At 38.2% G+C, this 26,768-nt stretch overlaps 1 long non-coding RNA gene across 1 annotated transcript; it reads right to left on the bottom strand.

Annotated features, from left to right (window-relative positions):
- Nucleotides 1-14,477: 14,477 nt before the first annotated feature.
- LOC132075690 (uncharacterized) lies at nt 14,478-25,784 on the bottom strand. Its single transcript, XR_009418806.1, has 3 exons — nt 25,425-25,784; nt 23,375-23,511; nt 14,478-16,083 (listed from the first exon to the last, which is right to left on the bottom strand). It is a non-coding gene; the product is annotated as an uncharacterized LOC132075690 (long non-coding RNA).
- Between the last annotated feature and the right edge of the window lie 984 nt (nt 25,785-26,768).

The following is a 26,768-nucleotide window of genomic DNA, read 5'->3' as shown; positions in this document are numbered from 1 at the left end:
CACTGCTCCTGAGCAGGTCTTGCAAGAAGAACCCATCTTCAGCCAGGCTCCAGGCAGAAACAGTGGACTCCAAATATTGAATAAACAATTGCCAGATTTTCAGGGGTGAATGTTCAATGGACCCTTCAATCTCAAGAAGAGGTAAAAGTTTATTTCTTTATTTACCTCTATTTCTTTTCACAGAGAATACGTTAGTCCATACCATCCTGCTGCTTGAAAAGCAGCTCTGGGAGGTAATGACATGATCACTGGTTGACCTCTTGGCCAGTTCTGTATTTAGCTCTTTGTACTTTGCCCAGTGTTAGGTGTGATGATGGATGATCACACTCATCCCTTACCCACGCACACCTATGTGTGCAAGGTCACTATGTCTTTCCAAAATAAGGATTAATGACTAGTCTGTAAGACCTTGTGAAGATTTCATGTGAAAGAGGCAAACAAAATCACCAAAGGAAAAAGCTAATGAGAAAGAAAGCATTTATTTCATTTATTTCAGTAGCCTTCCTACAAGCTTATTTGAAAGTGTTAGAAGCAGTTAAACCAGAGAGCTCCACAACCTTAATGTTTCAGCTGAAGAATTAGAGGTTCACAGATCTTTCCAGACAGGAAAGCAAGGTAAGTGCAAGTTCCTTCTACACTGCCATCACAACATGCTTCCACATGCATTAATAAAGCTGTCATTATTCCAGCTAACCCCTAAGTTTCTCATCAGAAAGTAAAACCCCCTCCTGATTTTATCTTCTCTTCAACACCTACACATCACTGTAATTTTGTTTTACAACTGGAAGACAATCCATTTTCTGCATTAAATGAGCTCTTGCAACACTAAGTCTGAATCTAAGCTGGTAGGACCTTTCTTCTCCTTTATTTTGAGTGACAGCATTTTCCTGGGTTGGTGTAGAAAAGACATTTTAGGTGTCTGGAAGAGACCAAAGCCCCCCAGAGCCTCGACCACCAATCAAAATCCTGAGAAAATGCTGAGCTCAAAAGCCTTAAGGGTCACATCAACATGTCTTTAATATACCTCCAGGGATGGTGACTCCAGCACTTCCCAGGCAGCCTGCTCTCCCACGGGACAGCCTGAGGCCATTTCTTATCCTGTCACTCTTGCTCTGGAGAAGAGACCGACACCTGTCTTGTTACAGCCTCCTGTTGGGTTGGTGTAGAGAGTACTAGGGTCTTCCCTGAGACTCTTTCTTCCAGGATAAACTTCCTCAGCCACTTCTCCTAAGAGGAGTGCTCCAACCCTTACAACAGCTTCATTTCCCTCTTTTGGACACACTCCAGTACGTCAATATCTTTCTTGTAGTGAGTGGCCTAAAAACACACAGTAATTTCAAGTGTGACCTTGTGATCACTGCTCTAGTACTGCTGGCCACATTCTCTGTGTAAAGCCAGGATGCTGCTGGCTTTCTTGGCTACCTGGGCGCACTGCAGGCTCATAGTCGGACCCACAGCTCCAGGAAGTCATGTTTAAGAGTAAACTGTCGGCTAAGTGTGGCCTGTTATTCCAAAATTAAAGTATTGCAAAGATCCAGATAGTGAAACTGATAGACTCTTATTCTTAGAATTGAATAAATTGAAGTTGATAGATACTGTGCTCTTGATCTGAGATAAGAAGCTTTATCAAAGCAGTCAGTTGGATAAACAAGCAATCAGCAAGGTGTTAAAAAAGGGATTAAGCAGGTGAAACCTTCAGAAGGTTTGCTTTGCTTCCTTAGTGGTCAAAATTAGAGCTGCCATAAGCCTTGCAGCTTCAAGCTTCTCTCAAGTCGCTATGAACACACACACACCCACCCAGTATTAACCAGCCATTTCAAAAAACATAGCTCAATTTATAGATCAATTTTGATTAGGACTGCACTTACATTTTCAGCTTTGCTAAAGAAACCTAGCACCAGTCTGCAAACACTAGAACACTTGTCTGTATTTCTCAGCGTCACACTGAGAAATACAGACTGCCAGAGGGAAAAAAATATAAAAAAATCCTGCTACTTCAAACCCTGCAGTCCTTAGTTTGGAGTTCCAACTGATTTGCATTGTGTTTTTCTAGCAAAAGTTCAAGATGAAAAGATAGTAAATATCAGACTAGTGGGGAAAATTTTTTGATTTTTTTCTAGATGCCACTGTTTAAATAGCAAAATTGTACTTCTCTATTTCCCAGCATAGAAACAGTTAAGGTTTTGAATCTGAAGTGGAAGTAGAACAAAATAAGTTTAAAAATTGAGAGCAATTATGTAAGATTTTGTACCACTTTAACTGAGTTGCTATTTAAGCTTACTTGAATTTTAAATCTGCCTTAAAATCAGTGTCTGGCAGGTCCAAATCATTATCCCTGATTAAAAAAAAGCAAAATATTCCCTTTCAAGACAGACACATGGATGGATGGTTTGGAAAAATTCTGCCCCATAAAAAAATTGCCAAATCCCCAGTAACATGACATGAAGTCTGAGACAACCTGGCTACCTTCCCTGCAGAAAGTCCAGGAACATACTGGTCCACAGGAGAGCTTGCCTGCAGAATAAACCTCTAGAACAGGATATGTGATGATAAACAATACTATTCCAAACTGGTTTTTTTCACCACTCTGAAAACAACATTGCTGTTTCAGCCTGTGATGGTGCAAGGATTCAGCTGTGACAATGTCCCTGCCAGTCCAAGCAGCCAAGGCCATTCAGCAATTTTACCAGGCTTCTGTGAAAGTGTCTGAAACAATATTCATGCTGTAATAAAAAAAATAAAACAACAAATCAAGCACCAGAAAACACACCCAAACCCCCCAGCTTTAACTGGCTTCAGTAGACCATGAATGAGTCAAAACAGGGCACAAATACACTGACAAATTGAAATGTAAAGCTAAGAAAAAGAATAAAAAGGAGAGGGAGTACGTGTACAGATTCATGTTGGCACATGTAGGCGGACTGTCGGAAGCTCAGCTCACTCATGGCAATATTTCTATCCACCTGACCTGCTGTATTACACACACCCAGGCTGGGACAGGTGGGACATGACTAAAGAATATGTTAAAGAACCTGACAACTGTGAACAGGCTATCAATAGAAGGGTTCAGATTACCTGTAGCATGGCTCTCAGAACAAGGCCCGTGTTTTTAATAGCACATTCACTCTGTTCATCCCACAGCAGGCAGCTGGCTCTTATAACTGATGGCTGAGGTGGCATCCATTGATGCCAAGTTTCCAATTACTTCCCAAACTTTCCTGTTTAACAAGTGAGCTGCACAATGGCAGTTTATTTACCTGCTGGCAAACCCTTTCTTTGAAGGGTCACTGCTCTTAATTATAGTGGCACCTGTGCACTGCTTTGCTTTTAAGCCTGTCAAGGTTTCCATTAGAAACCCATTTCTGGATGTTTATTCTGCAATACCCTTCCAAGTCCACTGTGCGTTGCAGCATGGCTTGTAAGGTCTCAGCAAGTATTTTTCCTAAGTAATCATGGTTCTCTTGTTCCATCCCAAATAACTCAGCACTGACTCTACTGCTGCTTTGTGGGAAGCTTATACCTGCCTTTTTTTTTTTTTTAAGGAAATAAACATTTTAGAGGTAGGAAAACCCTTAACAGAAAGGACACTCCTACAAGAAAGTACAATAGTCTTACAAGAAATATTGGTCTGTACAGCCAAACCCCAGGGCTCCATCATTTGCCAGCTTAAATTCTTTGTATCTGTTGGAATGAATTGTTCTGCCTTGGCTCACCATCATTGCTATTTGATATTGACTTTTTATTTTCTTCTCCACCTATCTTGCCTATTTGGCATTCTCTTTTTCCTGAAGTCAGGAGACAGTACTGTTGTTGAAGAGAGGGTACACTAAACCATGTAGATTATCTGCTTTGTATTTCATATTTTGTGTAACATTGCAGACAAGAGAATGGAAGGCAGCCTCTATATGTTCTCTTATCTGAAGCAGGAGGAAAAAGTACCCAAAGAGGAAAAATACCAAAGCTATTCACTTCTGTTCCATCATGGTAACGTACACACAAAGACTGGACCAGACTGTCTCAGGGACAGTGATCAAATGGTTCCAGAAGGAGAAACCCAGCAGAGAAACAACACCAGTAGTAATAAGCAAGCAGACACTGGAGAGAGACTGATGTGTGCAGTGCTACCTGTAGCTGAGAAACAAGTGACACATGAAACATAATCACTTTTTGTTTTGGTGGGAACACAAACCAAGTTTCAAGGCTCACATGACACACTGCAATCTTGCAGGACAAGAAGCAGTGAGACCAAAAGTCCAGCTCATTGCCATTTACACATCAGGTTCATAAACCCTTATTCAATTCTTAACATAACGAGCTGAGGTTGTTGAACTACCTGAGGTGCCAGCCTCTGATGTACACCAAACCTCCCAAGGTAATGCAAAACCAAACAATAAGTCCATGGAAGAAATTAGTGCTTTGGAATGAGTTCAGTTTCTGCTTTGGCATAAGGATGGCACCTGCTGTGAGAAGAGATCCTTGCAAAAGGAGTTCCTGCAGCCAGAGTAATTTCTATGCACGTGTACCTAGCAGAAGGGAAGGGAAGAGAATAAAGTGTTTGTCTTAGCATTGATGGTTACACCTGGGGCACCCTGCTTTCCTTCCACAAGTGCATTGCTTCTGAAATGCAGAAGGATTTTTTATTTTCTAACCTGCTTCTAGTCATGCACTTTCAAATCCCTAATGATTCTCCATTTTGATCACAGATAAAGGCAGCAAAAGGGAGCAGGTTCTGAAAGCCACTGTGTATTCCTTAACACAGCTACACAAAACCTTTTGTGTTTGCTGTGGCCCTGTTTGAAAGAGTTATCCACTAGCTGAGAACAGAAATATTCTATCTTCAAAGTTTCTATCCTCTTCTGTATTCCTTTTCTATGATCATCTGAACAACAGAACCTTGCTTTTGATCCCAAATGGGTTATTCAATAAATCATTCCCATTCAAGTAAGTGAAACTACAACAGCAGATTTAGAATAACAATGACAAATAGATAGAATTTCTGGTCTTTGACTGCCAGAGTTGTTCAACTCTAACACTTCTTCCAACATAGGAAGAGGTCATTGTCTTATGATGTGTAAACCAAGTTAAACTTCAGTTTTGTCCAGACCCCATAAAATTCATAACTTGAGAAGTGACTTAATAATTAATATAACTATAAATTAAGCAGAAATCTAATTACTTCTTGGCCAGGTATTAGTTCCCCTTGGGCATTAGGAATCTATTTTTCTTGTTTGATGTCTGAATGCCTAAGTAGGAAAGAAATACAATCCTTTTTGTTTTAATGAAAATCCTCCTAACTCCAAAAACCCTACAGAAAAAATCATCTCTACGCGTTACTGTTAGCTGCACACCATGAAGCATTACCATCTGAATGCCCTTCATGATGCCTGCTTAAATGGATTGTTTATTTCCTCTGCATTCATGCAGTAACTAACACATTGCAATCATTTAGTGACCATGGATTTGTACATAAGTGAACCAGTTTCACACAACCACAAATATTTAGCCATGTAAAGAACACAAAGTTTTTATAGTTCTGATATAAAAAACTTGCACAAATATGTGGCTGCAGTAAGGGAGACATGGTCTTCCAGGCCTAAGCTGCAACTGCTTTTTCACTTTCATTAGAGCACCAAAAATTAACAAAAGTATTTTGCCATGATAAAAATACCAGAGACTATTTATTACACAAAATATGTTTTTTTTTGAAATAGAGAATATCCTCTCATCAAAAGTGACACTGAAATTAACAAATAATAAAGAGTTTTTGATTTCCTCAGTTTAGATTTGCAACCCAGAAGGAAAACTATCTTCCTTTGAACTGAATTTATCTCTGCCAATCCCCTGCAAAACTAAATTTCACATCAAGAGTGAGATGGGAGATTAATACCAAATCTGAAATCTGGCTTGGAAAAGTGGCCAAAACCAAAAAATGTAAAATACCCTAAAGAACCGATACACTGCAATAAATTTGTTTTACTCTTAAGTTTAAGGCCCTGCAATGCAGGATTTCCGAGTGTGATAGGATAATGAAAAATTTATATGACAGCCAATACCATACTTTTTACTACTTTAGATAAAAAACACTCCTTTTTTTTTCCCCCTAGTGTTGAAGTGAGGGAAGAACGACCATCCTATAATGCATCGAACTCAGGTTTATTGATCGATCAGCCAGTTTAAATAATAGTGTTAACGAGCTTCATGCATATTCCAAAATCCAGGTTCATGATAGGCTAACAGAGAAAACTCTAACCACTCCTTTTGTTTTACAATACCGTTGATTGTTTACACAAAATAAAACCAGTGTTCCCACTGTGATATGAAAGGCTCCCAAAACTTCCATATCTGTTTCCAGGGTGCCATCTTTTCCCAGAGAGGGTGTTACACTTGTTATGGGAAGACTGTCTGAGAACCTTATTGTTTATAGAGTGATGCCTGAGAGAGTCTAATTGTTTATAGAAATCAGGCTGGGAACTGCTTTTGGAACTGCTTCGCAACTACCTTTTACTTTTCTCTCAATTGCATGGCTTCATGGCCTTTTTCTTTAAGCCATGCTTGAACTAAACTCTCCACACCCTAGGACTGCCTGAGATACAAGGTGCTTGTCTTTAATTTGATGCCACCATCATCAAGCTTTCAATAATCTTGACAGGCTCAGGGCTCTCTCTTTGCCCCATATCTCTCCAGAAATTACTGTAGCACCATAAACTATAAATCACCTTTAAAGGTGACCCCCAAAAGCAACAAACGGACTTATTCCCTTTTGTTACTGATTAAGAGGTAAAGACAGAAATCAGAGATTCAGAGTTGGATAGTCTGGTTAATAATTGGTAATTTTTTGTGTTTGTTTATTTTGGCTGTTAAATTTACTTGCCACTAACTTTATCTTCTCTAATTTTCCCATGTAACTCCCACATGCTTTTCCCCTTTCTATGCCAAATTCAATACCATTAAAATGGCAAGTGAGTTGCAGCAAATGTCGGATGTCCAGGCACAATTAGGGATATATTTGCAAGCATGAGACACAAATCAAATCAGTCCTCATCCCTTTCCCCTCTTCTTTGCATTTTAGGGCTAAAACAGGAACTAATCACCACTGAGAAAAATTGCTCACTATTTTCTTCAGTCTAGGTATCTCTAGATGAGACAAGGATCACCTCACACTGACACAATGAGGTGATTGTTGTCAGCTGTCCAAGAGCAGGATTATACACTTCAGGCTCTCAGTGACTGAAATTCAGGGCTTGCTGCATTCAGGGGGACTGAATGTGACATTCAGGTGTCAGAGAAAAAAGGGTTCTGAACTGCAGTGACCGAGATGTCTTCCACCTCTGTCTGGAAGAAGGAAGAATGAACAAAGACCATCTCAAAACCTCTGGCTGCTGGAGACAATGGATTGCGATTTGCACATCCATAGGCCAACCACTCACTGGCACCACAGCCTTCAAACCCGGCTCTGATAGATGAACTCAAAAGCTGCAGTGAAGAGTAGGAGCAGAGGGAACGCTCCAGGTCCCCAGCAGGACAGAAGGCACCCTTACTTTCTTCAGATGGCACATCCTATTATGTCTCTATTTGACCTCAATTATCAGAAATCTCTGGGATTGTTATAAATGTCTCTGTGATTTTCCCCTACTTACAATCTATACTTGCATGTTTCTGGTATTGTACATTCTTCAGCATCAATATATTTTTGAAAGTCATCTGAATGACATTCAGTGGTTAAAAATAACACTTAACCTTTGCGCCAGGGGCAATATTTCATTTTAACAATTCAGAATTATAATAAATCAATTCATTAACCCAGAGTATTTTTCCTGGTTTAAGTATTCAATTTTTTTTTACATGCATTATGTACAAAACAGATAGTATGATTATTTCTTTGAGAAATGTGACAACAGCCAACTTCTTAATAAAGCTAAGAAACACCAGGTGAATACATTTAGAAGCGAGCAGTGTCTGTTCTGCATGCACTTTTTCTTCTACTTAAGCAATTATTATTTCATTAATTCACAAATTTCCTTAGTAAGGAAGAAAGTGATTACAATGCTTTATCACTGACCAGAGTATACCAAAAGTTTTTACGTGGTAAAGAACTTAACACTTTGCTGATAATTAAGACAAATTTGTTAGTGTATGTACATATGTCCAATACTCTGTTTACATATCACAGTAGCAGATGATACCCTGAGTGCTATTTTTCTGATGTTATCACACATCATTCTAATGCCAGACTTAACTGTAACATCAACATACTTGTACCAACTCATGTTATAAAAGAGATGCTGAAGATTCCAGAACGCAAACCAGAAAAACAAGGTAAGATCCTAATTATTTTATCTTATAGTTAAATCAAAGAAATTACTATATCTTGAAAATTAAAGTTTCAAGTTACCTTTCACTACAGCTTGCAGACCAGGGCTATTTTAAATACAATTTTTTCCATATGCTTTGCAATATCAACACTGTGAGGAACTGACTGCAGTTTTTCTGTTGACTTCAAAGGTGAATCAAGTCCCATAACTACTTGCAATGGGGGTATCTTGAATCCTTCAGTATGGGGACATTAACATATACAACACAGAAATATTATAAAAAATAGAGCAATTTTAGAGTTGTTACAATTCAAGGAATTGGAGCAAGTGTGATCTCCAATGTTACCTCTGCCATTGTGTTTCCAAAAAACCCTTAAAAAAGTAACAGCATCAGATAGTCCCTCACTCAGGCCTTGTAGGAATTGCACCAACACTGAAGCCTTCCCTACTTTTTCCTTTAAAGAAATTGCATTTCACCATCACCATTTTGGGTGCATTTTTAACAAGTAAACTGAGTCTTGGAAGTATTTGAAGAGCCTTGCTGTCCCCTGGAGCTATATTTACATCATGCTTACTATCAGTTATACTTTCCAGAGAAAAAGAAAAAAAGACCACAGGGCACTCACCAGCTGCCGCAGGTCCGTGCAGGTGCCACCAGCGCTCTCCCTTCTTTTTGCTGGGCTCCTGTCACTGGAGATGCTTCAACTAGCTGGGACAGTGACCCAGGCCACCAGACAGCTCCCTCTGAAAAGGCTGTTCCCCCTCAGTCTACCATCTTGCTGCCTTTTCCACACCATTTCTTGAAGACTTTTCCCCGCCTAAACCTCAGCGTCCCTTTCCGTCCAGGCCCCTCACACACTCACCCTCACGTGAGGGGGCGCCCAGGGACTGCACACGTTCCTCAGAACCAGCTCCCTGCTGCTCCAGGGGCTCCCCAATATAGAGACGCGGTTTGTGGTGGCTGGGAGTGGGGCTGGGCTGAGCCTCATCCCTAATGAGCTACAGCTGTGCAGGACAGGTGAATGCTATTGAAGGTAACGAGCCATGGAGTGCTGAGGAGCACTGATCGACCACCACAGGGAAAAGAGCACACACAGGTGCAGTGCATGGGGGATGGAGGGTGTGAAAGGTTCTACTGAAGAACAATAAACTGCTGATGCTTGAAGCCTTCTTTGCTGTTAATTGTACCTCCAGTGTCACCCCAAAAATCACACAGAAGGGTTACCCATCCCCTGCTTGCTGTTGGTTTAATGCTGCCCCCCAAAATGCTGCCCTGCTTGCTTGGACTGCCTGGCTGAGGGGCTGGCACCTCAGGCTAGAAGGGACTTCATTTTGGCAGGGTCCCTGAGCTGCACATGCTGAGGGCTGTTTGTGATGTTGATAAGTGACCTTCTCATGGCTGGAGAAGATGCAGTGAGAGCAAAAGACTAAAACCCACATCAGATATTAATTGTGTTTGCCCAAGATGTGCTGTCATTCCCTGGCAGGCCTCCCCACACCTCGCAAATCTGGGCTGATTTCAAGGATCTGGCAGAGGCAGAAATCTAAAGAAGTACAGGGTTCCCACAAGCATCATCAGAGTTGGAGCATTTTTTTCACCTTTTGGCTAGAGCAGCATGTTCACAATATAAACCAGCCATAGCATGTTGAGTGACAGTCCCTTGGACAGTGAGGCCTTATGCAGGGAAAGAGGCAGAGCAGCATCACTCTCACTGTGGGAGGTCTTCGGGACAAAGCCCCCTTCTTCACCTCAAACCAGAGTTAGTAATTTAACAGGAGGAATAACTTGTTCACTTATTCAGAATTTTTAGAAAGCACTTTTTCATCTTGAAAATAAAGCCTTCGGCAGTTGGTGTATTTGCATGGAAAGCTACTGTCATGGAAGGGCGATGCCTAGAGCATGGAAGCAAGGATGCTGCTGTCTCTCTGGGTGTTTGGCAGCTTTCTGGAAGGAGATTCAAAATGTCTGTGAGACAGACACTCTGTCAAGTCTATTTTAACAGGGAGAGGGCCAAAACCTACAGTTCATTTACTGGGTGCCCTTGGCAAAAAATATTTACCTTCAAGATTTAGAGTAAGCACCAGGAGTCTGGGGTAGCAGGGCCTGAATATTTTGCTGACTCATAGTATATATAATGAAAGCTTAATAAAATGGAATATATCTAGTTCATGAAGTCTCTTGATACTGTGCTGTAATTTAGTCCACCAACAGCCTTTATTTAAAGTTGGATTCCATGAGCCTGTTATAATGAGCTAAAAAGTGCACAGATAAGCAGTTATTTCTGAAAATGCGGCTCCCTATCGATATATATTTTGCACAGCCTGTATATCTTAATTGAATTGAAATGAGCATGGGACCCTAGGGTTTTTTAGGTCTAGTGAGGCATTAAATACTCCAAAAGCACAATAAAAATGAAAAAACCCTCTATTTCTCCAAACTATTGAATCTTATTGCTCCAGCTGTGGGCAAAACACAAAAAAGCATTGCTTGAAGCTCTTCATGGTCTATATATGTAGCCTTCATGCCTTCATACCTTCCTAATCTTACTTATCTTCTGCCCTTTAGATTAATCCATCCTTCTAAGTATTTCTATCTCTTCTTCAAGTTGCCTTACATGTGCTCATTTTTTTCCTTCTTTTCTTTTTAAAGCGTCTCATTCCAGGAATATTCCTGCATTGCTTAGAAAAACCCCAAAGTTTTGGCAATAGTGACAAACCATTGTGCCCTCTGTTCAGATGGGGTTCTATTTTACTTGTTTCTAAGGAAGCTGTCTCTGTTGGAGTTGAATTAAGATCATGTAGACACATCCTGTAAAATTTTTGAATAATCTGGATTATGTACATTACTGCATATGTCAGCATGAAAATGAACAGTCACTCCTCTGTGTATTAAATACACAACAGGTTGAAGCTGATGTGAGGAATGATCTAACTCAAAGTAAACAGCAAGATAAAAAAATCGTTTTTCAAAGTTAATATTTTAAGAGCTTAATAACTATTAATTCTAAAATATGTTCTTATTTATTATCATGCTTCCTGCCTACCATATACCAGAGCAATCCTGAATGCTCTAAACAAGGCACTGATGAACCCATTTTTTAATTAAATTTGGAAACACCAAAGGGTAAGGCACTTAGAAGAACGATCTGAGGTCTTGTATGCTTACCCTAATTGAGCTGACTCTCTGAATATTTTTGCTTGGGAATCTCTCTTGGATGATACTATTTACATTGTCACAGAGGGTGTATTATTGATCACCTTCCACCACCATGACTGTTACAGTGTCAATCAAAAACAAGCAGCTTGCTAACATTCAGACTCCAGCTGTACAAATGTTCTCTTGTTGGGGCTCATTAGTCTGCTCCTGCTGGCATCTTTTCAGCCAGAAAAAAAAAGCCCTCATGTTTTCATTCAGTACAAACAAAATGGTATGAAAATATTTTGCATAAACTTGAATTCTAATTAGCTAAAGATGGTATTTCTTAAAAAATAATCAAAAGAACTAATTCAGACATTAGAACTACTAGTGACACTGTTAAGATGTATGGTTTTTACTCTGTTTTTTGATATCTGAAACAAAGTTCACTGGTAGTGGGTAAAAATGCCCAGACTAGGCAATAGACTTGAAATCAAAGACTGAATTATTTCATTATGACAGCAGGAGTTGTTGCTCACAAATTAAGTTACGTTAATTCAAATGCCAAGCAGAATACTTTGATGCATTGTAGTGTAGAACTGGACAAAGAAAAGAATGTCTACAACATTATGTTATAAATTGCTAAATTAATTTCATCTCTAAGGAGAAGAATATTGATTTAATTTATCTCATCCAGTTGGTAGTGTGACTGAAGAATAACTCAAATTCAGTGGCACCAGCTGCACAGATGATGGTACTGTAGCAAAGATGGTGAGAAAAGGTGATCCAAGAGTGATAATTTTATCAGAAGAGCTCAACCCCAGTCTGTCTTCAAGAGAAGGCAAAGTACAATCTGTGGATTCAACTGCTCCTAAAATTTATGATAACCTTTGTAACATCTGTGAGTTTAAGCTGTGGTTGATTTTTCATGTACTTAGACATAACTGGAACACCCAGACTAAAACAGTGATGATGTGAGGTGTTGATCTGCTGGTATAAATCAGGAGAAACTATATAATAACAAAGGAACAAACAAAGTTATAATTAAGCGATGAATCAGTTAATAGGTGTTTATATAGCTCAGTAATATGGGCTTGATTCAACATCATATTGAAGTAAATTTAAATATATCTGAATAACATTATTCAATTTTGGATTAAGCTCCTTTTCGATATATTTTAATATTGCTTTAAGAATCTTTTGTACTTCTTGAATTTGAGGTTTTGAGAAGTGTGTTTTTTCCTGATCTTTCTTAAAGTAAAATATTATCTTATCTTTTCCACCCAAGGACTCAGTGTGTGACAGCTTAAGCACATGAACAGCCACCTTTAAGTTAATGTGATGATCTGTGTGCTAAAGCTCTACATTTTTGTAAATTATCACTTGAAATAAAAATTCAGATATCACCATGAATGACAAGAAATTAATTCCAATATTCATCGCAGTTGATACAACTCGAAATAGTTGTTCAAAGACACTAAAATATCTCATCAACATATCCTGCTGAAGCTGGAATTTCTTTCTTTGATTGTCTCAGCTTCATTTCAGTTAGGGACATGCAAGAAAGCCAAGACTCGCTATATTTCTTGCAATCAAAGAAGCTTTATTTCACACCCTATTTACATATTTGATCTCTGAAGTAAAACATTAGAGACTATTTTATATAGTCTTATTTTGCTATAAAGGCAACTCGTACAGTTTATCAGAATATGAATAAGTGCAAATGGAAAAGAAGCAGGATTGACTGCACAAAATCTTTGCTCATGGTTGCCAAACAAACAGGCATGTGAGGAATAAAGCAGACAATAACCATTTAAGGAAATCCTGAACACACTAAAATATATCTAAAATCTGAATGCTTTTCTCTGTCTTGTCTGTTTTTAAACAGTCTCTTAGAAAAAAAAATTCCAGGGCTTTGTGTTAGAAATGGCATTTTCAAATGAGTAAATATGAGGTAAATGTGTGAATTCAAACCAAAGTATGAGGGATTTAGTCTCTGTTGTGTCAACAGGATTGGAATGAATCAACCTGTAAAGCCTGATGGGAGCACCAGGCTCTCCCCAGAAACGCGTACTTACCTTAAAACATTTTCTTACATTCATGTCCAATGTGTTGTTTCTTTTTTGTCACCAGCAGCAAAAACCTTTCATGCACTTTCTATCTCCTGGTGGATTTATATTGTGTTCTTCTCACATAGTTTTATATTTCATATTTCAAATTTTGTTTATGTAGTTTTGAATCTCAGGCAAAGTCTTATTGTCCAGTATACATGCAGAAGTTAACATTTTTTTGGACTAATTTTCAGAGACTCAGAGTATCACAGAGCCTCAATGAAGTAAAATACATTAGTCAGGCTAAGAAAGTTACAAGATTTGTGCCTAACCTGAGACATAAATTTAGTGTGAGAGAGCATCATGCCTTGTGCAATAGATTATTGGGCAAAGTCTTGCTGAGAGGATGGTGCCTTCTGTGGGATCTCACACCTTAAATCTCCTTTTCAAGCAGAAGTTCACACTGATATGTCTCAGAATCTAATCATGGTACCAAGACTCCTTTTGCTCTTTGAGTGTATTTTTACTCTAAACCAATGCTAATAACAAAGGAAGTGGCAAAAGAAATATGAAAAGTATTGTATTGTTTAAGGCACAAAACAGAGATCTTATGTTTAGTCTCATTATGTAAACTATCAGCAAGTATCCTCTGACTTTTGTAATTGTAGTTCAGAAATAGTTTGGGTGCTCTTAATATTTATAATCTGCAGTGTTTTGTATTTCTTACAAAACTTTTAATTGTTTGATCTGCATCTATAATCAGTGACAGAAAACCAAATAACATCTGATTTTGGTGCAAGTGTTTTACAGCTCTTCCTACAGCATGAATCAAATTACAAAATAACCAGTTCAGCTTGATGTTGGAGCTGGAATCCTTTCACTGCACCTAAGATATTAGATCTTACTTTAATATTTAAAAAATGCTAAGTAAGTCACATAATTATAATTAAAAAATAAAATACACGAAGCATAGGAAGAACAAGAGAACAGAAAAATTAGAGGAATGAACAAGAGGGAGAGTCAAAGTTAAGGCAAAGCATCTTACTGCTGTGTTTTGCCAAAGGCCAGAAAAAGTTTCCATGCAAAGTTGTTTTCCTGTTATTCAGAGTTGTGGCTGAAGTCAAACCAGCATGACAGCTGTGCAAACTCCACATGAAAACCTGGTATTTCACATATTCCCTTGGCATTTGAGCTCCATGAGGTTCCTCTTACACCAAGCAATTTTCTCTAGAATGATAGAATTCTCATAAAGGTCAAGTCTTATCTTTCTAAGTATCATTAGACCAGAGATAAACCCTCTAAGTTAGAGCTGACAAAGTTAGCAAAACTAAAATGCCATTTACTGCTCTCTTTCTTGACCACATCTTGAGAAAATGTGAAGAGAGTTAATATGTGCTAGAAGGATCCTGATTACGTTTGTGAAAAATTCTTCCCTTCCTTTCCCCCAAAATGTCTTTACTCCCAGAAGTGTGAAGAATAACAGAAAGCAAAAAGAACCTAAGTGCATTCTTATATTCCAACTATTTTACTAGGTGCCATCATTTTATTAGTCTCTCAATTTATGGAAAGAAGCACAGGAATTCATAGCTTTCAATGGCATTTTAATCCTGTGTTTTAAAGCATCACTCTGCAGCTTGCTCTCTGTGTTTTCCATGACACTGAAGTCTGTTCTTGCTTGTAGTTAATTTTCAGCTTGGCTGACTGACTTTTGATGTTCCTGCTGAAAGTGTCTGTGGTGCTGCATCCTTCTGGGAAATCGACTATAGTGACTGTTTATTTCATCTCTATTATCACACCACTCTGCATATATTATCTTATGGATGTCTGCAGCACTTCTGTTCCAGTTTGCTGAACTGCTTATCCTGGAAAAGTCAAAGTCACTGGGAGAAAGTACTTATTCAGACAATGCATGTTAATTCAACAAGGAGAGTCTCTGATTAACACAGCAGGACTGAGTTCTTGTGAGTACTCTGCATTCTGAAGCTGAGTGCTGATTAAATCAGGAAAAAAGCCTCTGTTGCCTTGCTAAACAGGACCTGGGCAGTCAGCCTGCAGCTGCCATTCAGCTGAACTTGCCAGACTTTGGCAAGAGATAGAGCTGGCTAAAGAAAGTTTCTCAAGCCTCAGCAAGAGTAATTTCCTTTCCATCTGCCATTGTGGAACATGGTTTGATTGACTCAGCCAGCAAATCTTGTCAGTTCCTGGAAAAATGATGCCTTTGTAGTATCACTTGACCTAGGTTCTTCTCATGCCATTAGCAGCACAGTTTCCAGGAGCTTTTAGTCCATCTACTTCCCTCAAAGGTGCCACCATGCTATAATTTTAGTCCTGCTAGTTGTCCAGTGCAGAAGGAAAAAATCCAGCATAGTTATGTATTGTCCTATAGTTATGTATTGGCTGTGATGCTAATCTGAGACTCTAGGTTGAGTAACAAAATTCCCAGCATCATAGGATATCCAGTTTGGACAGAAGTGTGACTTCTCCAGAAATAACATCAGTTCCTTCCTAGAGCTTTAATTTTGCTTTGCCTGCACACCCAAAGACCATGAAGTGGCTGTATCAGCTGTTCAGTCAGTCCTCTCATCTGAAAAGATCAGCGCAATGGGAAACACGGTTTGCTCAGAAGGCCTGATCCCGTCTGAGCAAACAGGAAATTTAGCATTAACTGATACCTGAGCTGCTAAATTAAAAGAAAAAGCAAATCCACTGAAATCCTCCTTTTATTCCATCTATTTTTAATTTTCAAACTTTCCTTTGATCAGGATGAGGAGAGCTAAAATACACACATTTTAAAAATACAGTAAATGAGAACTGGCTGGAGAACTCTTTCTAACTACATCAGTGGATAAACACCAGGGAAATGGAATTGGTGCATTAGCCAAAGACTGACTACACAGAAGCAAACGGCCACGAATACATTTAGGAATATATTAAAATAATTATTCTAATCTTCAGATGTGAGAACAGCTTTCTAAAGCTTTGTAATAAACCTAAGATATTAAGCTTGATTAGTTTATGATCATGTTTAAACATAATTTCTGAGACTGACTTGATATTTTAGGGAGCCCCTTCCAGAACTGAATCCTCTATTGCCATCTCTCTATGCTGAGGTCCCTGACAAAACATAATTTCCAAGTAATAAAAATTACATAGGAAATAACATATGAAATCTAATTGTTTAACTGTGTGCTGTTCTCCTTTCCAAACCCAAATATGCGGATTCTAACCATATATCTCTATTCACAATTAACTATCTACTCTAGTACCAGAAATCAAGGCTAATTCTAGGCCTTCATGGAACCAGACAACTTCTGTCTTACACAATAGCTAACATGAGCTTTACACCCTGTACAAAGATATCTCCAAAATACCTTGCAACTAAATTGGAGATACCAAAACTGTGTAATTTGGGATTATAATCTCTGTGTTTCTGCAACAGAGATGTAGCAGCCTTTGAGTTTAACACATTAAGGGTAGATTCCTGGGAGGAACAGCTCTGTGTGTATTCCTATAACTAGAAATTCCAACACTTACAGGAAGATTCAGCACTAAAAGATACATTACATTTTTTTGTTAGGAATGTTAAAGATTTTTCAAAATTCATTTTTCCCCATCTTTCTAGTATACTTGACACTAAGTTAGTTGAGGCTTAAGTACTCACTCTTACTGGAGCCAATAGCTAACATGTTTGGGAGTCCAGTTAATTTCTTAAGCTATATTAGCTTAATGAAGCATGTATAGGCTCCCAGTCTTTTGCACTTATATGACAACTTGTCATTAATATTAATTAATGACACATCAGTGCACATTTGAAGTGAATGATGAAAATGATCAACCAACCGTGAAAATGCATTAAAACAACACTCAAGCAAGGCATCAGAAAGGCAGAACCTAGATAAACATGCACCAGGTTTTTGCTGTGCTAAGTTGAACAATAATTGTTTTTACATTGTAGGAGGCCCCAAACGGATTTGACTGATTGCTTCTGCTTTCCCAGCTTGCTGCTGTTTCTTCCCTTTTTAAAAGATATTTCCTCAGTGATGCATAGAATGGAAGACAGAAATGAGTAATGGTGCCAGAAATATGGGAAATGCAGATGATACCAGAAAAAATCAGAAAAAAATTTTCTACATCTGTCCATAGATCAGAAGTTTAGAGACCAGGTTAGGGTGTTTTCAGCCATTCACTCCTTCCTCAAACTGATGATAAAGGATTGGGAGAACAGATTTGACGATATTTAGTCAGGTGCTCAGTGTGAGCCAGAAAGCATAACAGTATTTTAGGAAGAAAAATTCCTGTTCCTCCTCTGCCTTCTCTTTATATAATTTGTTGTGCCTGTTCTTTTACTGCTGCTTTGAATTGTGTTCATGGAAAAATAATAGATACTGTAATGGCACTTTGTACTTCAGTCAAACTTTTCAGACAAGGATCTCAAAGCACCATTTAAAGTTGCTAATTCCAGGTGTATTTCCAGCAGATGTGTCTACATGTGGACCAAAGCAACTTCTGCATGGTTCTGTGGGTCCAAGGAATGTCAGGGGTTATATAACCACAGGGTGGTTATAACATGAATTGTGGGTTGAGAGAATTTGTTGCTAAGAGAGAATTTGTGAGAGGTAAGTTTTGTATGTCAGCATTTAAGGGGGAAATGGGCTTAAAATGGGAATGAATATGCACATTTTGACTTCACAGCCCTGCAGAAAACAATGGGAAGAGGCTACTGACAGCAGTAGTTCTTCAGCTGGATAAATGGTCCTAAACCTGGAAAGCTCTGTAATGCCTTTTAATTGGGTTGCACAATGGCTCTACAGGAAATAAAATTAAAAAGTAGCCAAACCTTAAGGGGGAAAACACAGATACTTTGAATTCAGTAACAAAATTCTCAGGATTTCATTTTGAAAAGAATCCCAATTGTTGGAAGAAAGAGGGTAGACTTAGGAAAAGAAAAATTCCTTATACTAAAATTCAGCAGATTGCAAAATATTTGATAAATGAAACATTGAAAATGCTATTCCACGAGCTGATAAAATTTTCTTCAACAAAGCTTTTGTGAAAATATTGCTATGTGTTGGATGAAATAATAGGCCTTTTAAAGCTTTTAAATTTTTCTACACTTCTGTTACAAAAGACACAAAAATCAATTCTTTCCAGTAGTTCACAGAATAATTTCACTTTACTAAACTAGAAATGTGCCTTTTCACTTGGCTGTGTCCATTTAAGACATTCTAATAAAGTATGTTTGACTATAAAAATTTCTACCACATTATTTCAATAATCAAATGATCTCACACTTTTTTGGGTAAAATTAATCTCATTCTAACAGTGTGTCTTAGCTAGGAGAGAGCTGGGGTTTTCTTGCAATACTACCATAAAGCACAAATTTATTTTTATTTAATGTAATAAGGATGCAAGGGCTGAGACAGGAACCTTGCTTCTGTAGAAGTAATTCTTTTCTTATGCACTGCAAATGAAGAATTTTGTGATCTGCTTTTGGTGATTGGAAATTCAAAAGTAAACCTCTCAAAGCACTTAATTTTAAATCAAATATGATTAAGCACCTCAAATGTTTAGTATATGACTGGCAATTTGACTTCACCGAAAAGAAAATTGAAGGAACATGAAGAGTTAAGAAGAAAGGTTGGACAAATGACTTAGGAGTAATCCTGACCGAAGCAAATTCTCTTCAACCTGCTGATTTGATGGGGCTGGGAATTCACCTTGAAGTGAAACTAAAAGTGCAAAGATTCTCCTAAGTGTTTGTGCTGTCTGGCAACACAGAACCCCTAGTAGCAGGAGCACACATTAAAACATCAAAGCCTTTATTTGCTCTGTGCCAGTTCAAGGTACATTGTGCAGTTCTAAACACTTCAGCATAACTTTCCTCTCCTAATGTGAGAGTTATTTTCTCCTGTAAAGAACTAGTAGCCATCTTTCTAAAGATAGTGTCATGCTCTCCTAAATTGCTTGTTCTCACAATAAAATAGACATTTTCTTAGCACAACGAAAATGGCTAATTAAAATTTAAGTAACATAATGAATATCTTGGATGTTTTTAAAAGAAGAAGTACTTGAGGAGTAACAGCTTTTCCTTACAGTTTTTAGTTTTTCTCCTTTACAATCAAGAAACAGCACTTAGGTAAACTCAGTTTTAAAAAAAGTTCTATATTTCATATATAGATGAAAAAAAATAAGTGGTGACAGACAGTAAAAGAAAGAAATGGAAGTATAAACAGCAATAAAACTTACAAGGCAATTTAACTACAGTGTGAGGCCTGATTTCTACACGGTTGGGTCCTCAGTTTTTATGCTCACCCATGCTGAATGACAGGCAGAGCAGAAGAGTGTGCCTAAATCCTGGTGATTTCACTGGGATGTTCACAACTGAAAAGCTGGCAGGTGCCACCAGGACTAAGGATGGACTAAATTAAATGGTTTTGACCATGTGTTATTTCACATATATTGGTGTTCCATGGAGGACAGCAAACTATTTTCTCAGACCAGAGAACTGAGGAATGAGAGGAGACTTTTACCTCTACATACAGTTGTTCTGAGACTGCACAACTACAGCAGTGTAGTATAAATTCAACAATGTTTTATTATAGACAGTTATTTTTAAATATATTGCCAAACTAGCAACATATATGAATGCACTAAACTTATGGGAGAAAAGTAAAAAATAGTTAAAAAGACCCTTACCACCACAGGAAAATAAATTCCTCCTCTTGTACTTCTAAGTCATGGCCATATTTACCCTAGCTAAAGCAATTTCTTACCACCATTTAGTTAATTCTTATAGCAGATCTCCCAAATATACCTGTTAATTTATCTGAACATGAGGTTCACATGCCATGGACCAACAGAGGCAAGCCTGGCCAGGTCTCTGATGCTGCCTTACGTGTCTCACGCTCCATGTGGAAAGCCCATTACTGTGCCTTCAAAAGTAATTTCTAAATACAAATGCAGCGGCAAGCAGATTCTTGTCTCCTACCTGTCTTAAAAGATAGGTAATTTCCTTGCCCTGTGCTCCCCTATTTTCCCTAGAATGAAGTATAGGGCAGAATTTTATTTGTTGAGTTATCAGCAGTAACTCAGGCTCACTGCTGACCTAAATTCTTCCTGCTCAGAATCACTGAAGTAGAAAATAATGAAGGCAGTGTTGTTTCTCAAATGCAAAACTTGAAATTACTGGAATGCCTGCAAGTTCAAGGCCTCCAGATTTACTATTCAATTTCTTACAATAAATTCTTATGCAGGAAATTTTACCTATTTGTTAGCTATTCCTGTACTGAACTAGATAGCTTAATATAATAGTTTATCTCTCCTTTTTTTTCTTTTTCCTGAAAGCCCTTGTTATTAAAAAGATTGTGAATATCATTTATGGTGGAAAGAAAATCCACAGTTTTATGCCCAGCTATATATTTTTTATTTTCATGCCCATGTGGAATTTAGTGCTTGAGCACAGCATTATGGAATATATGCAAAGATTTGAATGATATTATGATGTCTTCTGTTGCTGTTTGAATAAAATCATTTGGCCAAAGTAAATATTTGGAACTAAAATGTCTTGATCTTCTGCTTTCTTCTTTACAAGGGTGGATATTTTTATGCCAGAAAGATTATTGTTCATGGTGTTTGGTAGTTTTCAAACGATGTATCATTTTGAGCAACATTTCTTTGAGAAACAACCAAACAACTTCATTAAAGCTGGTGCTGGCACGCGTCAGTGCTGCAAACAATCGGCATGACAGCAGCAGCAGTTTTCATCAGTGACATTTTTATTTGACTAGAATAAATTACTCCAGCTAATAGAAATTAAAGCTCTGAGTACAGCTTTAGCCACCCCAGCAGGAAATCTCACCTAGGACAAAGATACCAATATGGCAACCCCCCAGTCCCCCTTGCACACTCAGGTGTGTTAGTAAATATCTTCCTTTTGCTGCTTCTCTTACTTCACTGTGTTTACTGCAGTTGGCCAACTACTGATTTCTGGCTGACATTAGGGAATTTTTTTTGTTTGTTTTAATACACAGGGAGCTGTCTACCTGTCAAAGATTTCCTCTCAGTCCCCAGGGGTGAGAGGAGCTGAACAGCATGGCTGGAGAAAATAAATTGCTGAGGACTGTTCCCTACTATGCCAAATGCAATACAGAAATACAAATGAGAGCAAATAGTGCAGGCAAAGCCTCCCAGCACTGTGCTGCACAGAATGGCTCTAGACAGAAGCAGGAGGAGACTTGACATCCCTGGTGTCCATAAAGGCCAGGGACACCCCATCCTGTCAAGTGTTGTGGCTGCTTTAAGGTATGCTACTGCAATGTTCTTTGGCCTTCATTTCAAAAGCAAACAATGCATGATGAACCTTTAGTTTTACTTACTGATATATCAGAAGAAAATTGAATTATTATGTTTTTTCCCTTACAATGTGGTTTTAGGGGATTTCGGAGGACTGCATATCAAACAAAAGAAGAGTTTCTCTTCAAAAAGGGTATCTGCGTACCATAGGGATTAATTTTGTTTATGTGAAGGATTTTTGTTCAGCAGCAGCTGTAGCCTGTGCATGTTTGCTTTCCCAGGAAAGTGTTGCTGTCAGCTGCAATAAGATGATGGTTGAGTTTCCCTCTCAACTGCTGCCTCTGCCCTGTTTTGGTGTTACTCATATGTGGTGCTGCTCAAGGCAGGTCTAGGCCCTGTATTGGCTCTGTGTGGACAGTGTCTGTGCAGCCACACTCTGCAGCCAGCTCTGAAGAGAAGGAATGAAGGTGGAGGTTGGGCACTCTGCTAATATGGCTTTTTGCTGCCTCTGAAGTGTTCTGGTTTACATGAAAATAACTACTTTACCATAAGACAAAATTAGGAAATATAAAAGAGCCTGGGTAAGTTGCATAAAGTAGCTGGATTCATATACTGTAAGATATCCTACTAATAGAAGATCTAGCTTTGCTAATGTAATTTTGTATTATTCATATTGCATATTGAATTTTCACTTTTCATATTGAAATTTGTATTTGATCTCATTATTATACTCTCCTAGACTGCCATACCACACCGGGGAGTTGTTAGGTTGAGCATTTGGTCTAGTTTTATTTTCTGATTCCTGCTGTTCCCTTTAGAGGTGTCATTAACATGAGAATTTGGTGCTCTATATTTTCAATCATTTGTGTGCCTCAAAGGGCTCATCAGAACTCATTATTTGAAAGTGTGAGTGTGTGCAATAGAGAGAGAGAGAGAGAGCTATACAGGCATACATATTGTATGTGCATGGTATATATTGGTATGCCTGAAGGGGGAAGTTAATGACTGAAGTCCTGTACATAAAGCAAGAAACTTAAATATGTCATAACTATGTAATTAACTTCCGAGTTCCTCTGAAAATCTAGCTACTCATGCTTAGATAAGTAAGACTTGAAGTCTTTAACTACAGATTCTTATGCATTACTGAACTGCTCTCTAAATGCAGGTATGTGGGTATAATAGAAATCAAATGAATGTATAAACATTTCCACTTCATAGCATGGCAGTATTACACAAGGCCTGTTCTAGGGTGGTATTGAATACTGGGAAAGGACGCCCCTTGAAACAATGCAATTTATACTTTGAAGGTTACCAAAATCAACACTGAGACTATAACATTCTTGTTGCTGTTGTTATTATTATTACTATTCTTTCCGGGTAATAATTACTGGCTGTTCTGTTCACTTCTTTCCTTGTTAATACCTAGAGCATTTTCATTAAGTTAGATGTTAATCTTTACAGTATTATCTCTCTTGTATAGTCTCTGTGTGCCTCAGTTTTTTTTTTTTCTTCACTCTTTTCTTTTTTCTTTTCCTATTTCCTTCCTCATCCCTGACATTGCAGGGCCAAAAGTTTAGACTAACCTTTGCAGAAGGTAACTTGACTTCATTGAAGTGGTCCTTGTGGCTCTGTGTAGTCTGGTGGATGGGTTGCTTGTAGTTCTGTTTCCTTTTCAAGAAAGCTTCCTGATAGCCTCAGATGAGACTGAGTTCTAATTACACTGAAAAAGGGGCATTTTTTATTAGAAGAAATTAATTTCATGGCAAATGGTACTTTTTTTTTCTCACTACAGGGCTTTCTTGTTGTGATAAAAATGACTCTTAAATGGCACAGATCCCCTGTGAACAACATGAGAAACATAAGGAGTAATTCTTACATGGAAACAGATAATTCATTTCAGACACTTTGGAAGAGTTAAAGAAAGACACCCTCCAGTCAGGGATCTAATCAGTAAACCCCCAAATCTATGTGGAGAGCATTATTCATATTTCTTGGATAAAGTAAGAATTCTGGTACTCTATGAACTTCTGCTAAGATCAGTTTTGGTCAAGAAGTTACCTGCTTAGGGAGTGCTGTTCTGCTGCCTGGCTTTCCTACTACAGGAAGAAAATGAGCAGATCAGATCCTGTTTTGTGATCCTCTGCCATTGCATTTTGTATAGAAATGAAATTATGCACCTGGGAAAGACTGGAACCAGCACTGATGGATTCTCCTCCATTACTGCAAATATATTTCCTGTGCAAGAAACTCCCTGGAACTCAACTATAACCCTAGCTTCATCCCTTGAAGCTCAGTGTTAGCCAGCCTACAGGTGTCTGTCATCTCTGCTTCCTCTCTGCTGTAAAGCTGCACTTGTTCACTCGTGCCACAAAAGCAAACGTATTCTCCTGTCCTTTGTAGGCACTTTTCAATATTGTTGGCATCAGCTTGCTTCCCCCCGTTGCCTATGGGCTGCTGTGAGTGCTCTCCAGCAGGCCCAGGTGGCTGGATGTGTGTCCCCTGTTGAGGCAGAGCACAATGCTCAGGACAAGGAAATCAGGAAATGCGCAGTGCTCGGAGAGAGCTGAGATCAAACAGGATGGCTGCTGCTTTCTGCACAGGAACGTGAGCTCTGCAGCACATCTGATACATGAGTGTTTGTCTCTCAGTACTGCCAGATGGGTATAAATCTGGCCTCTCAGGATTTGGAGTGCTAAATTTGTCAAGATGGCATTGTGAGTGTATTAGCTGCTGGCTGCTGCTAAACTCTTTGTTCACCAAGAAGGCTGCTCTTGACACTTCCTGATAAGCTCTGTGAAATGTTTGCCATTTTTACTTGCCTTTTTTTTTTTTTTTTTTTTTTTTTTAAATTTCTAACCAGTGTTTATCTTGCCCAGGACTTAAAACTACATTTGCTTTAAGCTATGTGAAATAACATGTAAGTAAATAACATAAAAATCAATGCAGCGATTTAAACATCTTCACTATTTAAATCTGTCTCCAAATTTTCCCACTGCTGTTATACATTTTTGAATATATATGGTCTTTTAAGAAAAATCATATAAGTGTATTAATTTTTATTTCTAGTCCTTGAACATAAGATTTAGCAGTAAGTTTCCATCACAGTCAGGTAAAAACCCTCCCCGGTGCTGCTTATGCCAAGATGTACAGTAATATCAATTGGTTTATTACCTCTATTCTTTCTAAGGTTTTGATTGCAGCCATAAACCCCAAAACGACTCATTAAGCTTTTTTCACTTTTATTTCCATGTGCTTGGAACACTTACAAAAGTCCTAACCTAAGTAAAACTATTCTGAACGTGTTCTAAAAATCAAACCAGGTCCTAGCTCAGTAGAAAGAATTTGTGGTCTTACAAGAAGTCCTTGGTTCTGCACACAGGTTGTCATTAATTTTAGGCTCTCAGAATAAGGGATAAAGTTTAGCATTCCACAAACAACAAGGATAGATCTAATCAAAGAGTAGAACTAAAACTGGCCAGGTTCAAAGACAAGTTTCTGATGTTAAGGTAGCTAGAAAGGTAAATTAACCCCCAAATTTAAATTCGATGAAGTGATGCACAGTCTGAAGTTTTGTGACATACAATAATTTCTGCAGATTAAAATAATTTGCAAGAAAAGAGGAAGAAACATTACCTTGCATGTATTTTGAAGGACGACAAGAGTCGGTCTTTGATGACCATACTTCCTCTCTTTTATGTCCCCTTCTGAAGTATTTTGTTTTTCTTAATGTTTTCTTTTTCACTGAACAATACATATTTGTCTGGGAAGTCAGCTAGTGTAAAGTGGAATAGCTCAATTGAAGTGGACATTCATATTAATTCACACCAGTTCAGGACTACCCTCATGTACCAGGGCTACACAGTCCTTTGAAAAATTACTACAATTTTTTTTTATATAATAACAGAACACTGTTCTTTGGGCTATGGAAAATAATTCAAGCTTCAAACAACGTTATGTTCAGCAAAAATATTTGGCCTAGAGAGTATGGTGTTGATTTCCCCTACCATAAAAGCAGACTTACTTCTACAACAGCTTAAATAAATTACTTGTTAACATTTACAGCTGTTAACTTACTCACTCATCCCATCACAACAGATCAGTGTCAGCTGGAGTGAAAATTCTCTTAAAGCAACTGCATTTAACAAGACAGGAAAAATTAGTTCTGGAAAGCTGAAACATTCAATTACATGCTGCTGCCTGGGAAGGAACCACTTTCCTTGGCCTGGCAGTCCAGTGAGTTTCCCCAGGCTCTGGGTGAGATGTGCCTGGACATTGTTCTAAGAGTAACACAACTTGATCCTGGCTCTGAGTGGCTGTCTGAAGAGGTGTGCCTGTCTCAGAGGGGCACTGGAACCAAAGTCCTGCCATAGGAGTTTTATTGGTTTGTTGTATTGTAATTGCTATGAAATGGCAAGGATGGGATCAAAATAAGGAAGTGTCTATTTGATGATAATGCCAATGAAGTACAGTGCATTTTTAACCTCAAATATATTTACCTTCTCAAACTATTTACCTTCATGGGATGCAAAAGAAAGACAGCATTCTCTTACGGTGATTCAATATTGTTGCTTTTTTTGGGGGGGTCCACATCTATGATCGCTGTTCCAAATATTATGAAAACTGTTCCAAATAAAATATGTGGTTCCATTGTATTTGACTAGCAACAGTTTTTAGGCTGCTCTAATAAAAACAGAAAGAAAAGCAAACATGACTTGAACTCTGTCAATGCAAATTAAAAATATGTTAAGAAAAAAATCTGATGTTGGTAATGGTCTCATATAATAAGGTTATAAATAAATTGCTCACTGTTCTCATGTATTTTTAGTAAACAGAATTGGGGATAACACAACAAATCCCCAGTGCCCAATTAAAGTCTCTTAACTAATTTAGCAAATACATTGTAAATGGGTAGCTGGAGATGCTTTAAGTAAACATACATTTCACAGAGGAACTTTAATAGCCAAACAAATGGAAAAT

The sequence above is a fragment of the Ammospiza nelsoni genome, chromosome 7 (assembly GCF_027579445.1).
Source record: "Ammospiza nelsoni isolate bAmmNel1 chromosome 7, bAmmNel1.pri, whole genome shotgun sequence".
Lineage (NCBI taxonomy): Eukaryota > Metazoa > Chordata > Aves > Passeriformes > Passerellidae > Ammospiza > Ammospiza nelsoni.
Note: the sequence above shows the minus strand (reverse complement) of the source record. Positions and strands in the feature narration are given on the sequence as shown.